This window comes from Lingula anatina, chromosome 9 (genome assembly GCF_051362555.1).
Source record: "Lingula anatina isolate TDL-2025a chromosome 9, LinAna3.0, whole genome shotgun sequence".
NCBI classification, from domain to species: domain Eukaryota; kingdom Metazoa; phylum Brachiopoda; class Lingulata; order Lingulida; family Lingulidae; genus Lingula; species Lingula anatina.
The window spans coordinates 15,540,098-15,546,097 of record NC_141775.1 but is presented as its reverse complement, the minus strand read 5'-3'; the positions used below and the strand labels follow the sequence as shown (position 1 = coordinate 15,546,097).

Genomic DNA, 6,000 nt, shown 5'->3' with positions numbered 1-6,000 from the left:
AAGAAAGACATTGTTTGGAAAAGATTAATTTGCCAGCTGCGACAGAGGTTGTTTCAGTTTTACCCTGTAGTTATTAATAAAAGACGCTGTCTTTAAAAGTAGTATTTGGATCGTTACGTGCAGTATATAAGATCATTTACCTTACTGAGTAGAGAGAGAGAGAGACAAGGAGGAGGCTGGAGGGGGAGAGAATGGGGTAATAAGTACCATTTATTTCAATGCGGCGGGAAATTAATCCTATCTTGAACATTACTAGTCTACAAATATGCCTAAAGCAAAAGGTTGACGTATGACGAGGAATTTCACCTTAGAAAGTGAGGGCCATCCCCAAATCTAGTGACATCAATCTGAAAAAAAATCTCCCGAGGCGAGTGCATCATTTTCCCTCAACGCAGATTCATTACTGCGCCGGCTCCGTGTACTGCAGTGTGCGCTCAACCTGTGCTGCGTTTCCATAGAACCAACCAACAGAAAAACGCCACACGCTACTTAAAACTCTTCTCTGGAAACGCCTCCGGCCAGAGAGCCTCTGAGCGACGGAGATGACATGTCGAGGATATAGAAGAGTTCTTTTTTTGCGAAATCGATAGAATCAAGGGTTTTCCTTCATATTGTTAAGGCAGAGCAATTAAGGACATAATCTCTCTTTTCTAGATTAATTCCGAGGGGAAACTACATTCAGAACGGCTCTAAACGCAGACTCTAAGCCAGGAACTGCGCGCCGTTCATTAAAAACTTCAGGTTGAAGAAGACGGTTCAGCAAAAACAAGCTCTTTAAGTAGCCCTGATGTCATTAATGGTAAGTTTTCACATATCAGTTGTTGTGTCCACTTATTCGTTGTCTTACAAGTTTTTAATTATCGTTACCGCCATGGCCTGTCCCCGTTGGACATCTATTGTCGACTGTGACATTAAGAAGTGTTTGTCAGATAGATGGCAGGACGTAGATCATACAATCTCCTGCAATACAATACCCAGTATGAATTGTTTTTCCAGTATTTATTGACTGAAGCAATGACAAGGTGTATCAACACATCCATTGTGAAAGTTTATTATATATTTACATCTCTATATACGGCATTTCTTACCCATGCCTGGTGTTTGAACAATCTCGTCGCCTTCTAGTCATTTTGTTCCAGGTGTAACTTTGTGTACCAGTGCAAAAGATATGGTGTTTGGTTTTAAACATTCTGCATCGACAACGCTAATTGAAGTTAATTGAGTTTTCACAAACGTGTTGATTCTGCCGTTACTTGTCAAATAGTGCAAAACGCCATAGAAATTACTCGACAAGAGAAATTACTCGGCGGAGTCATTATGAAAAAGGTCAACATTTTTTCGTGCTTGTACATGTCCATTTTGTTCCATCTCACAAACGGCATAAGTGTTTCTTACATTAACGCCTTATTGTGTCTTCAAAATGTTTTTATTGGTTTTATATGAATTGTTTTTCATATTACTTGTAACCATATTTACAGATATCGGGGTAATACATATGTCTAAGTGCCCTGGTGTGAAACCTAGTTTGAGTTATTTAGCAAGTCTATAACGGTCACTATACCGCCACTGTCATTTGAAATTGGTCTCCGCACACGTCCGAGGGTACTTCACCTTCATTTACGACACTGGATTACGACAGACGCAAGCATATTTGAAACCTACGTCGGTCTTAATCCGAGTATGACGTAGTAGAGGGTCTAAATAACACCAATAACTCGGCGACAAAATTAATGTAATTTACACGTTCTAGAAAGTAAAACACCATATAATAAATACCATAGGTCGCGTTGTTACTTAAGTCTAATACTTGTCTGTTTATGAGAACGTTGCTAATGACATACGTAGTGTTTACTTAATTGAAGACCATGGAAATATTCTATCCCCTCTATTTTCATAGGAATCGTTAGTGGAAATCACCACATCTTTTTAGCTCCCCCGTCATATATTAGTAAATGTATTACCCACGTCAAGTCATGACGTACGTACCCGGTTATACGTTCTTTATTGGAACACAATTTACTGATATTTCAGATCATGATCACAAATTGACTGCTATGCAGTGCCAACAACAATTAAAACGTTGTGCGCACCTTTTTTTCAGAAAACAACATGTGCGTTAATATCGAAACTGTTAGCGTGTTGACCGTTGGGCAATTCCTCATTTTGGTTTGTTAAAGCACTGCCTGTCAAAACGCCCATAAAGTTGGTTTGGTTCATTTGTATCTTTTTTTTTTCTATTGATTATATTATATCAGAGCAGGACATATGCATATCAACGTTTGCAAAGTTTTTTCTTTGCTTCTCTCTGCAAATATACAACTGAAGATAACAGCCGGGAAATTTTATGCTATGACTTGTATCGCTCGTGTTATTTATTTATTTATTTATTTATTTATTTATTTATTATTACTGTTTATTTATTTTTTTTTTGGGGGGGGAGGTAGCGATGGATGGGGGAGTGAAGAAAATGGGTACAGGTACATGTATATCTAAATGTAAAAAGCTGAGGGCACTTGACCGTCTCCCCATGAGCCCACCATTACATTAAGAGATCGTACACAATGAATTTTCATTCCAACATACTCGGAAAATCACCAGCTTCTTTGTATTGTATTCAAGCCATATGTAATACCAGGAGACACGTTAGTCTGTTGATCTGATTGTATTCGGCCAGACTCCCCGCAGAGTTGGCGAGCATTAGCTTGGTCGAATATTTTCATTGTTAACGATCCCACCTGGAAATCCATTTTTTGTCAATCAGATGAAACATACTTTTAAAATTAAAAAAGGAACGTCAACCTTGTACTTTTGCTTCAGTTTACCAAACAAAATACCAATCGCCGATTACGCCGTTGCTTTTTGAGAATTCATTCGTCATTTGAAATGAAATTGACCAACCGAACGGCTTATTTGACTGATATATCAAACCAGATTTATGAAATACTGTTCGAATAGCGTAAATTATCATTTTGTGTTCTTTTAGAAATGTTACCACAATTTGATGTACGGCACTGGAAATTAAAGTTAAAATAGATTATGTAGCATGTGATAAGACTTTGCTTGCGTTTAATGGGAAGATACATTGTTTGATTGATGAAAAAGCCCGATGGATACTCTTCGTGAAATAAGGAATCGATCACTGCTGTTTCGCCGCGCAGGAATGCTAGTGTGTTCAACAGAAACCGGAAGAACTGATAAGAGTTTGTTAATGGTGATATACCAAAGCCACTCTGAAACAAGATTGTTCTATGGCTTTGGTCCTCCAAGGAATAAGCATCTTAACGACAAAGGTATGAGTTTTGGCGTCTGTTAGTGAAAGTTCGTCTGTTCTGTGGCGACATTTGTCTGAACTTTTCTCCCACTAGGCCCAAACAACTTACGGAGCCCACACATGCTACTGGACGTCTTTGGGGTAAAGCTACATGTAAATTGGCAATTGCAGTATCGGAAAATGAAACATCGTTGAAGTGCAGAATCGGATCGATTCATGCAGTGAAAGATAACTTATCTAAAAAGATGCTAAAAAGGGAACACCCTAATATAGTGTACTGTTCGAATTTTCTACCACAACCTCCCTCTCTCTCTCTCTCTCTGTATGTGTGTGTGTGTGTGTGTTTGTGTGTGTGACACGAGATAATTTTCAGGATAACTTTACTATCAAACCTTACAAAAAGCTATACATTTATAAACAGAATCAAATAACCAAATCACCAAAGACGGGTAACAAACAAATGACAACCGTACCAGTATAGCAGTAGTAGTAGAAGTAGTACAGCTGTAGTAGCAGTTGTTGTTGTTGTTGTTGTTGTTACATTTCGCTCACAGCAGCACGGCAATCTGACCATGTGCATTGTGTACAAGAGCAGAGTTGTTTTCCCATACTAGTACACCACTTCAATACACGTGTTTATTGCATTATCACTGCCAGTCCTTCATTTTGTTATCACTCTGGTGCCTTTCTGCTATATCTCCCGCGCATATCGAATTTTTAATATTTTGCTGTATAGAAAAACATATCATCTACGGGAAGGGTCAACAGAGGGAAGGACTGCCAAACAGCAGACAGAGAGAGATGGGGAGAGAGAGAGAGAGAGAGAGAGAGAGAGAGAGAGAGAGAGAGAGATGGGAAGGAAGGAGGAAGGGAGGGAGAGGGAGAGAGAGAGATAAAGAGAAAGGAGAACGTAACGACGAAAAAATGCAAATTCCCCGAGAAGGCTTTCCGCAAAAAAAAAAAAAAAAACAGAAATAATCGCAGTGCAAAGGCTGGTAAAACACCACACCAAATATGTGTACTATTTTTGACATAAATATCACTTCAAGAAGTGCCGTAAAAAGATAATGAAATGCGTTTAACACGTTTATGTACATTCGTTTATGAACAAGATGCTTGCAAGATTCAATTATGAAAACGCCCACGTATTTGTGTTTCTGAGTGAAAGAAAATGTCAATCAGAGATACTTAGCGAAGCGTCTTTACTAAAGTTAATTTTACCTTCGAAAAAACACTTAACGAGCACAGGGGTTACTTAATGTGAAATCCCAAGTGAGAGACTTTGACTTTCAAGCAATAAAACAAGCTGACGTTGTTGAATGGTATAGCAGCATATTTATTTATTACGGTGCACATGCTTTGGGGGCATTTAATCATGTGCTCACACATGTACAGTGTATAAGTGTGGGGGGGGGGGGTGCTACCGTCACATCCAGTTTACCAGTACATTGATCAGTACATTCAGAATATAATAACTCGTAGGAAAATTCTATATAGGACGTCTTAAATAGGGGAAAGGCTCTTGGGACTAAAGAAACACCCCAGGACCGTGTAAGAATCCTATATCGGACTTTCTGTAAAATTCTAATGTAGCTATAGGACATTGTCCCATATAGAACCCCATAGGATTTCGGGGCAATATCCAATAGACCGCCCTGCATGGGTAAGACCACGAAGGAATATTATATAAAATTCCATTACGGAAGCAGGCGGGAAAAGTAATTCTTCGTGATGCCAATTATAAAACTAATTCTAAGTCCCTGACGCATGTATTTGTGTGAAGAGGATGGAAGGATTAAGATTCGTGGATTTGTGACTGTTGTATTCGTGTGAGCCAGTAAATGTCTGTGAGTTAGCGTGCTCCTGTGCTCCTGTGTGTGAGCTCAAAAGAAAATTCATTTTTTCCAATCAAACAGTTTTTCCAACTGCTTTCTAACGCCGACTTATCCCGTGGAATTAGGATCATCGTATAAACAGAATCCGCATCAGTAATTCCATTCCCAGGCGTTTTTCAAAGCTTTTGGACATTGCTAACTGTATAAGAAACGGTAATAGCAGAATATTCGTGGCGAATTAAATCGAAGGCAAAAAAAAAAGGTTGAAAGACGCAGAAAATGTCAGGATTGCTTAATGCACAAATTGACTCTTTGGCGATGCATTGCAAGGTACCTTGAACAAGGAAAAGGTCAAATTCGAATTGATGAACATCTAAGTCAAAATGCAACATTCGCAAGAAACTAAAAGTCGACTCACTGAAATATCTAAGAGCACATTCAAAACAGTGGACTAACATATCCGTAGATCAAATATGGCGACCCATTAAAAAGCTTGCCGCTTAATTCTGGATTAGATACTGAATAGATTTCCTGCGGGATTTCCGCGTATCTGTGCTGAATGAACTCTTACAACAAAATGCCACAATTTTTAACATTTTATTATTTTTCAGTGTCGTCTTGTTCAGTTTTAATTCTGTTGTTCCCCTCTTCTGTTTTCCTCTACAATTTTTTTGCACTACAAACTATTATTATTTTATAATTATTATATTATTTTAAGTATAAGAATCCTGGCTATTATTGCATATTTCGTGAGCAAAAGAAAGAAAAACATATTTCATCTAGGGACGACTCCCCCCTTTTAAAATCTACGATCCGACAGTTGGAACTAAAACGTTTAGGCTCTGGTTGAGCCAAATCTAATTGTCAGCGGCAGTTTCACATTGCTGCCGCTGA

At 38.5% G+C, this 6,000-nt stretch overlaps 1 protein-coding gene across 2 annotated transcripts in view; it reads left to right on the top strand.

Moving 5' to 3' along the window:
- The first annotated feature begins 377 nt into the window (after positions 1–377).
- LOC106158124 (uncharacterized) overlaps positions 378–6,000 on the top strand; it is a 29,636-nt gene continuing 24,013 nt past the window's right edge. For both annotated transcript variants that reach the window (XM_013534014.2, XM_086995857.1), the window contains exon 1: positions 378–799. The gene's annotated coding sequence lies outside the window, so the exon portion shown is untranslated. The remainder of the gene's footprint in view (positions 800–6,000) is intronic.